The following is a 9,570-nucleotide window of genomic DNA, read 5'->3' on the forward strand; positions in this document are numbered from 1 at the left end:
TGTTTATTTTTAAACACGTGCCTGAGGATTTCAGCCCTCCTGCCATGGGAGAGTTTCATATTTACCTCCTGTATCACGGAGCTCCCACAGATTCCTGCAGAACAGAAAGTGTTGATTGTTTCTGAAAGACCAACCCAGAAGCTCATCTCAAGCAACAATTTAAAAAAGACTGTTGTTTGTTTGTTTGTTTTTCTTTTCTGTTTAACATAGTTTACCCAAGGAAACGCAGGTCATGATTGTGCTGTGACAACTGCATCTTCAGTAACTCTGGAAGCAGTATAGGAAGGGGAGAGAGAGAGACCTGAGTGAAGGTCTGCACTGTGTTCTGCTGGATGAGCTCAGCCAGCTTATTACAAACCAGAGAGTCCACATGGGAGACTTTCACAGCCAAGCAGGATCACAAGCTCCTGCTGGCTGGATTCCTTGTTAGCCATTAAACGCTGGGTGTCAAATTCTTCCTGTTAAATCAGTGCACGCCTTGTCTCATAGCATGGAAACCCATATTGTTCAGGGTTTGTGCCCAAATAAAAGAGAAAAACCATGTTTGCAATCACCCTCCATCCCAGTGTGCAGCAGCATGTAGGAGCTGAGCATTCTGCCCCCTTCAGCTCCAAATTCTGCCACTGCAATGCTTGTGCAATGGAGAAGACAAATGTCAGAGCACTCCCATGTCCACGTTCCTGCTTTGCCCTGACATCAGCTGCTCTGTCCGTGCGGTTGCCTCCCTCAGGGGTATTCCCAACATTCAACCACTTGCTCCAGGGCTTTCATCCCCACTGAGGGTCCCAGCCTCACAGCTGGGGGGCAGAGGGAGCTGTGCCCCTTACCAGGGTATCTGAGGCCTCTTGGCTGAATTGCTACCAGATTCATAGGGCTAGTAATGAAGCAGCAGCGGATCTCTGTAGGACCATCCACTACCAGAAAGGTCATTCTGTCTTTCTCCAAGACACTAAGCCTGAGTGCCTCCCAGCCTGGAGTGTTTAATGCCTGAGCACAGCAGAGATGTTTATGAAGCAGAAGCACTGCGATAAGTATCTAAGTCAAACTTCTTCTCCTTTCAGGAGGCTGAATTGTGCCTATGAGGCTCCAACATCCCTCAGAGCTTCAACAAACATCCCTGCACCATTTGAAAGCAGGCAGGAAGCCTGGGATGCATTAAATATGTGCGTAGCTCTTGTTAGCCCCAGCTCCCCAGATGACTCATCTGCTCAGCTGGCTGCCAGGTGCCTAGGACTCATTTGTCTCTTTGCAAAATCCCTGGGTTCTTCTGATGAAGGGGAGATGTGCTACTGCCAGGATTTTATTTTCCGTCTCTGCAGCCACCATGTCCTTCGGGACCAAACAAAAGGCTGTGGTGCCAGTCACCAGGTCAGATAGAGGCTGGCACAAGAGAGATGCTGTGCTATGCAATGTCTGCAGACATTCGAGAATTTAGGAATAGCCTTGGATGGAGGAAAAAAGGGCTTTGTGCAGTATAACGGCTACTGTTCCAGTGCCACAGGAATGGGACGTGGAGAGGGCTTGGGCTCAGCCGGTGAAACATACTGTCTTTGGCTGGGCATAGGCAGGGGTCAAGGCTGACCCACCCTGGCAGCAGCCCCAGTGGCAGCCCAGTGGGGTTGGCCCATGGGGTGTTGGTGGGGGTTTGCTGGTCTGAGTGGCGGCTCCTGGCTTTAAGCTGGCCCATGGTAAGGCTGGACAGTCCTGGATGAATGGCCACAATAACCATGACATGATCTGGTCTGAGATATTCCTCCTCTCTTGGTGAAAGCTTGTAAAATGTAAGAGAAGACTTGGGAAGAGAGAAACAGAAGCCAAGGAGAAGTTGTTGTTTCCAATGGTTAAAAATCTGTCCATGCTGGGAGATGACCATGAATGACTCGGGATCAGAAAGGGATGACTTGGTTTAATAACACTAGATCCATTCCTCGATCCCTTTCTTGGAGGTGGGGGAAGATGCTGATTCTAGCAGAGAGTTTCACAACTAGAAGCAAGAGTGTTTCTCTTGAATATGTGAAGCTTTTACTTTCTGGAGGCTGATGGCTTTGCTAGTCCAGCCCGATCGGCCAGATTCCCTCATGCAGGTCAGGGAAGGACAAATGACTCATAAGTGTCAAGAACACCTCAAAGAAAGAGTGTGGCATTCAGCTCCCTGCTGAAAAGAGACCCTGAGTCAGAGCTGAAATGCCAGCGGTGCGTGGGGGGACTACTGCGTGTCTGCATGGATGCAGAACATAGCAACAGCAAATGAGGCCTCTTACACGAGAGTCTCTTTCTGTAGAGGTGGCTGTGGGGGGTGGAAAAAACATGGTCTGCCTGAAAATTTCTTGAAGTTTAAGGTCTCAGTGGAACACAATCCATTCAGCTCTAATGAGGCACCTAACTTCCATGCTTTGAGATACCGGGTGATGGCATCTGCTACTGACATCCATAGGGCAGGACTCACTACCTGTGTAGTCACATGCTGGCCACATTTTGACTGCCCCGGGGTCTCTGGTCTCTTCCAGTGTCTCAGCTCACCCAACCTTTCCCCCATCCAAGCTGGCTCACCGCTGGGGCCAGGCACAGGTTCCTTGGCAGCAACACGGATAACTGGGATAGATCAGATGATACCCATTGGATCCTAAGTAAGTCCGCAGCTCCACGACTACTGCTTCTTAAAAGTATCTGGCACTTGTTCTCCCAAATCATGTGTTTTGGTGGAAAACTTGAAGGAAGTTTGGGACTTTGCAGGAATCCTGGATTGTAGCACTTCTCTTGCAGAACAGTTGGGTCCAGGTGCTGGCTGCTGGGGTACAGGGTTGCTTCATACTCAGCAAGTGGTGGTATGCATTTAACATCCTCCTGCTGGGAACAATTCATCATGAGGGGGAGGAAGGGGATCCATATTTTCAGGATTCTTCAACCTGTATGACTCTTCAGCCTGTGTTAGAAGGAGAAGCTTCACCGTCATTTGGGTAATCCTCCAGCAGCTATTTTACAATTAACTTTAATGAAGCTGTACAACCTGGGAGTTGCCATACTGGAACAGACCTCTCCTTTGTCATTTAATATTTTATATCGACTGGGCCAGTTAGTTACCAATTGCTTTGGGCTATGCCCTAATGATGGAGTCAGGTAAGCATTTTTCCATCCGCTCATGTGGCTGCCAGGCGAGCATATGTAAGGGCCGTCAGTCTTGGGGCACCTTGCTGTAGGCATCCTGGGCTGGAGGCCAGGACCAGCACTGCACTCATGGTCTCCCTCCCTTGGGTCTTACTCATCTTACAGTTTTCCAGTAGTGCCAGGATTCTCCACACTTATGTGTACCAAGGGGAATAAGAGCCGAGATGCACACAAGGTCTCAGTCACAGCCTAAAATAGCAGGGTGGATGGGCTGGTTTTGGTAGCTACATATAGGTGGAGACAATGTTATCATAGAATCATAGCATCATAGAATCATTTAGGTTGGAAAAGACCTTTAAGATCATCATGTCCAACCGTTAACCTAGCACTGCCAAGTCCACCATTAAGCCATGTCCCTAAGCACCACATCTACATGTCTTTTAAATACCTCCAGGGATGGGGACTCAACCACTTCCCTGGGCAGCCTGTGCCAGTGCCTGACTACCCTTTTGGTGATGTATTCCAACCTAAACTTCCCCTGGCGCAACTTGAGGCCATTTCCTCTTGTCCTGTTGCTTGTTACTTGGCAGAAGAGACCAACCCCCACCTCGCTACAACCTCCTTTCAGGTAGTTGTAGAGAGCAATAAGGTCTCCCCTCAGCCTCCTCTTCTCCAAACTAAACAACCCCAGCTCCCTCAGCTGCTCCTCATAAGACTTGTGCTCCAGACCCTTCACCAGCTTCGTTGCCCTTCTCTGGACACGCTCCAGCACCTCGATGTCCTTCTTGTAGTGAGGGGCCCAAACTGAACACAGTACTCGAGGTGCAGCCTCACCAGTGCCAAGCGCAGGGGGACGATCACTCCCCTGGTCCTGCTGGCCACGCTATTTCTGATGCAAGCGAGGATGCCATTGGCCTTCTTGGCCACCTGAGCACACTGCTGGAAGGCCTTAATTTCTAATGCTGTGGCAAAATGTTCTGCTGTTTTGGTGACTGTGCTCATTTCTGAGGACTTGTTTTCTTTCAGTCCTTGGATTGCTTCTGTAACCCATAAATGGCCTTGTTAGGAACTCAGCTAACGTCTTGTCTGTGCTGAAAGCAGCAGCCCCAGCATCTTGTCTAAGTCCTTCTTGCTTGACTTTGCAATCTGCTCAATATTACTGCTCTCTGATGCAAAAATAAATACCTAAGCAGAACAGGAATGCAGTGAAATGAAACTGGAATGCTTCATTTGAAAATGTCGCCACTCAGAAGGAAAATCATGTTCCCACTGCTGTTCCTAGCAGCTACAACAGTTTTCTCCCCAAGACACCCTTTTTGTGCTATGACTTCCAAATTCATTAAAACTCAGACATTCTTATATTATACTGTCTTGTAAGCAGCCCATAGCAATGGGATTAAAAAAGCCCCTTCTGCCGCACAAGCATGTGACAGAAGACTCAGAGAGCCTCCCTCTTTGGTGCTGAGCACTCGTACAGCAGCACCTCTCATGTCTGAGGAACCCAGTTGGGTAGGATGAGGATATCAACCCTCGCTTGTCAAATGGACTTTCTGAGAGTTTTGCTCATGCCTGCCCCCAAGACTTTTGTTTTATCCATGTACAAATACTGTCTAAACCTCTAGACAGCGCAGACTGATGTAGCACACACAGCGTCATAGGATGAAAATGTGGCATCCAGAACTTTGGCCGAAGAGGCTGTTACTCATCTGGGTAATATCCTGAGGAACCCAAGGGCATGAGACAGCTTAGCCTTGTTCATTTTAATAAGAATATACATCATCAAAACACCATGTGTGACATCACCAGATCTCACCCCTCTTGTCCATGTTGCATTGACAATGATGGCACAAGCATCACCTAAATAATCGATACCAAGTTGTAACACTTAAGTAACACTTAAGTAACACTTGGACACAGCCCCGTGCGTCTCCAGTGGCTGCCCAGGGGGCTAGCATTTGGGATAGCACACAGGCTGCCTTTACCCTTGCTCTCCTAAGCAGGACACCAGAGGAAATGGACTGGAAGGTTTTGTAATGCGTCCTGCTGAGTCTGGCAGAAAAATGCGGAGCCGTTGAGGACGAAAAGCAATCTGGACTGGTAGAAGTCCCTTTGTTGCTGCTGAACAGCTGTTTGGGGTAGATGGGGGAGTCTGGGGGTATAACAGCCTCTAATGATCAGCTTGTACAGTGGACCCAAGCATTTTTCTGCTTGTTTCCACCAGGTTTGTTTTCTTGGTGTCCAGCAGACCACACGTTTTCCAGGTCCCATGTTACTTGGGCTTTCCATTAAATAGAGTCAGTTCAGGATCTCTGTCCCAGTGGGCAGTGGGGTGGCACTCTGTGAAGGTGTGAGTACTCCTCGTGGATCTGGCTACAGGAAAAGCAGGTTTCAGCCTGGCATTCACATCCATACAGGCACTTTTAATGTCCATTTTGAGAACTTTTTCTTGCCCCCTGCTGTGAACAGCTTTGCCAGATGGGGCACGAAAATCTGGTCTCTAGGGGTACAGATATCTCATGCTACCCATAACCCATAATGAATCATAAGGTTTCCTGAAAGAAACAATACTTTATCTTTCTTTTTTTTTTGGGGGGGGGGCATGTGTGGAGAAGGGACATTCACAACAAAAGAATGACACAGAAGCTTGATCCTGGCAAATGTGATTGCATAAGCCTGTCTCTGGGTTTAATCGCCTAAATGAGAAGTATAATTTTCAGAGAAGCTGAGCCTGTACAAATTCCTTGAAAAGTAGAGGGAACGGTACATGCTGTGTGTCCTGAAAATCAGACTAGACTAGATTGCAGGTGCTTAAATATAGATTTAGGTGCTTGGCTGTGGGTAGATAGGAGTAATTTTAGTCAAGGCTTGAAATCATTTTAGTAGTAAAACATAGGCCAAAGTACTGTGATCCAATTGTGACACTGCTAAATCAAAACTAGCTTTGGTAATTACTTCTCATTTGCCTAACAGCCAGCATGGATGGCTCCCTATCTTCTCTGCTGTGTACTGCATGGGTAAAAAGCAGACATGTACTTGAAAAGCTATTAAAAAATAAAAGGAAAAGTCATGTGGAAGAACTACTTATTTTACTGTGGTTAATAAACCAATTATACTGTTTGAGGAGGTGCTTTCTTCTTCACTTTTCATGGGATTTAGCCCTAAAATATTAGCATAACCATTTCCTAGAAATACCATGCCTATTCTATTAAAAAATGAAAATCAAAATACTTTTTTTTTTTCTTTTTGTCTTCTTTTTTTTTTTCTCCTGCTTTATAACAGGCTAGACTGAAACTTAAGATTTGCTCTCTGGTTAAGTATGTTGTGCAGCTGGGTTATCTTGCAAGTAACAAAAGGGACAGAAAAACAAGGATTCAAGTATATACATCTTGCTTTAAGAATGGATGCCTGCTTTCATAGGCAGAAGATGCTGTGTTGTGTAAGAGCCCTTTAACCCAGTGGAGAAAGATGTAACAAGAAGCAATGGATGGGAATTAAAAACCATGATGAATTCATTTTAAAACATGCTACAAAAGTTTGAGATGATCTCCCCTGAACTGATACAGTCCTAGATGTTGACAGTCTGAATGTGCTTGCATGGATTTGAGCTACTCTTGCAGACTACTCTTTACTTCTGTTTAAGTGGAGGTATACATGGGAAGATGTTCAGAGATAAGTCCTGAACCCTTCAAGGATAAAAGGTTTCGATGTGTTGTGGAAACAGGCAGGCAGCTAGTGAAGAGTAAAGACTACTAATGCCCTCCCTGAGGGGAGAGGGAAAGAGGAGTGTCCTCAACCTGGATGGGCCACCAGAGATTCCCGTGGGGAAGAGCTGCCGGGACTGGCTTCGCTGTGGAGAAATCTTCACCTGGGCTTGCACCTTGTTAGACATCACAGCACTGCACCAACATGCACACGTAAGTGCATCCCTAAGAAACCAGGCTTCAATGCTTCTGCTGTTTATAGGACATGCTCTTCCACACCAGTTTGGTGGAAAGAACAAAGCATGCTTTCATCCTGGGAGAGGATACCAGAAAGATACCATTGATGTTCAGTAACCCCATCCTGTCCTGGGACCTGCAGGCTTCAGCTGTCTCAGGCACTGCTCTGCTTCTCGGCTGTCTCCTTGGAACCCAGGTGAGGAATTGGCAGCTCTCTCAAACTGTGGTGCATCTTCCTGGCCCCTTGGCAGAGAAGGCAGCAAGAGCAGGTAGCGTATGTCTTAATTTGCCTTAGATTTGCTGAGCTTGTGGCTGTGAGAGTTGTGGGTACAAAGCCACATGTCCAGACTGAAACCATACAGTGCTGGGATGCTCATGGATTAAAGCCGTAACAACTAAGATGAATTTGGTGTTTCTCTTGAGCCATTTTAACAATAGGCAACACTAGCGGAATTGAACAGCTTTCAGTGAAAAATGCTGTCGTCAACAACAAGTTATTGACTCTTTATGTGGCAGCAGAGTTGAAAGTTTTGGGTCAGTATAACTAGAAGAGGTTGCTCTCCCTCCATGGCATCTTGGAGATGGTTTCTGGTGCTCTGGGGGTGGGAAGGGCTATATCTGCCATCCACAGTCCTACAGGCTCTTTGCCATATGGCAGCTACCATCTCCCAGTTGAAATGTGGTAACACTATGTGCAAATTCCCAGACCTTCGCAAATGCAAAATAAAATGAGCTGGAGCATCTATATGGTGACTGTTGAAGTCCTGCTAACTTGATAACTTGCAATTTGCTTTGATTTTTCCAGGCATATTCAGGTTCCGCTTCAAAGTTTCCCATTATCTATCTATCTGATATGTGTAGCCACACAGTGGAGCAAAGCTGCACACACACACTGTGCAGCAAAGCTTGCAGTCTCTAGGCATGAACATCTGCTTTCCAGGAAAGCTAGTATCTCCACTGATGTTTGAAATTCTTATGGATATGATACTATATCACAAATGAAGTAGGGAGCAGTATCTCACAGGAGTTCTCGTTGGACTTGATTTCAATCTACTTTTTTTTTTTTTTTAAATATGAACTCTAAATTTACCAAGTTTACATCTTTTCATTTAGTCTACTACAATGAGCAGAGAACTGAAATGTCACCCAAACTGAGAATAACCTTATAAAATGTCAGTCTGAGTTGATATGGAAAAGAGCTATTTCTTGCCAAGCATACTTCTCTGCAGATGATTCCACCTCCCTGCTCAGCCCTACGGTGGGAAATAGCACTGATAACTGTCTCTTCCTGAGCCTTTTTAACACCCAAGAAGCAGATCAGAGCTTCTCTTTTTGTAGAACTAAAAGAAGGGACTCATCTGCAAAGTCCAAAGCAAGATTTCTGGTATTAGTGAGCCTTTTTTCTCTTAGAGCTCTTGTCCAGAGCTGGCGTCTTGTGTCTCTGCTGAGAAGAAAACCTGATTGTTTTTCCAGTCAAATGTATTTGCAGGCAATATAACTAATCTAAAAAGCGATAAAGCTGGCAAAATTAAAAGCCTCATTCAATAGTAACTATTTTAAAAGATTTAAAAAAATGTTTGAGTAGCATGTTTATCTTCGCCCTGCTGCTCTTACACTGCTGCCCCTCTTCTGTAGCTGTATTGGCCATAAAGAAGGAGGCTTATCTTTCACTGCCAGATAAAAAGGGGGAGCAGCTCTGGGGAGGTAAGGAAGTAGCTGCAGGAAACAAGGCTGCTGTCTAAATTATTCAAGAGAGCGTGGAAAAAATGAGAAAATGCATCCTAGCGTAGAAGGACTGTGATTTGTCTTAAAGTGGGTAGGAGCAAGTGAGACTGGGATACAGAGCCACTGCCGAGGAGGAGCAGCAAGTCAGGTGTACAGCACTGCCTTCTCAGAGTCCTTGGGACATTTTGTCCCACAGTAGGGTTTCATGCTGTGCCTCCCTAGGTTTATCCCCAGCTCTTGGTTGTTTACTTTTTCTTTCCGTTCTTAGTCTGGCCTGCTTGAAGGTGCATCTGGCTTACTGAACATCCCCAAGCCCCTCTGCTGTCGCCACGCTGCTCCGAAGGCAAAGGCGAGGGGCACTTTCCCCTTGTCACCCCAGCAACTGCCGAGGTCCATCAGCACCGAGCAGATCCCGAGGCGGAACGGGAAAGCTGAGAAAAATCACCAGCTCGTGCAAGACACTCGTGGGGAGCACAGGAAGCAGAGAAAGCAGGCAAGGAGATGAGCTTCCAAAATCTTTCTTATGCTGCTGGTATTACATATACAGTACAGTATCGACTTGTAAAGCTGAGACAAAAAGAGATTTTCCTGAATAAAGAGGCTTCTAGAAAGTTATCCTCATCACCCCTCCTGTGTCCTAACACGGTTTTGTGAGACAGTACTTGGTGCGGGTGGATGTGTAAGTCTTACTGCCTTTTTTAACTCACTAGGGTCTTCTCTGTGAAGGTATCATCAGCATGTGCTGAATTTTGTTAATCACTGTGGTTATTCCACAAGCGCTTCTTGGCAACCCTGCAGAGGG

This window comes from Nipponia nippon, unplaced genomic scaffold (genome assembly GCF_047370975.1).
Source record: "Nipponia nippon isolate SJK-2023a ecotype South Korea unplaced genomic scaffold, ASM4737097v1 scaffold_5, whole genome shotgun sequence".
NCBI classification, from domain to species: Eukaryota; Metazoa; Chordata; class Aves; order Pelecaniformes; family Threskiornithidae; genus Nipponia; species Nipponia nippon.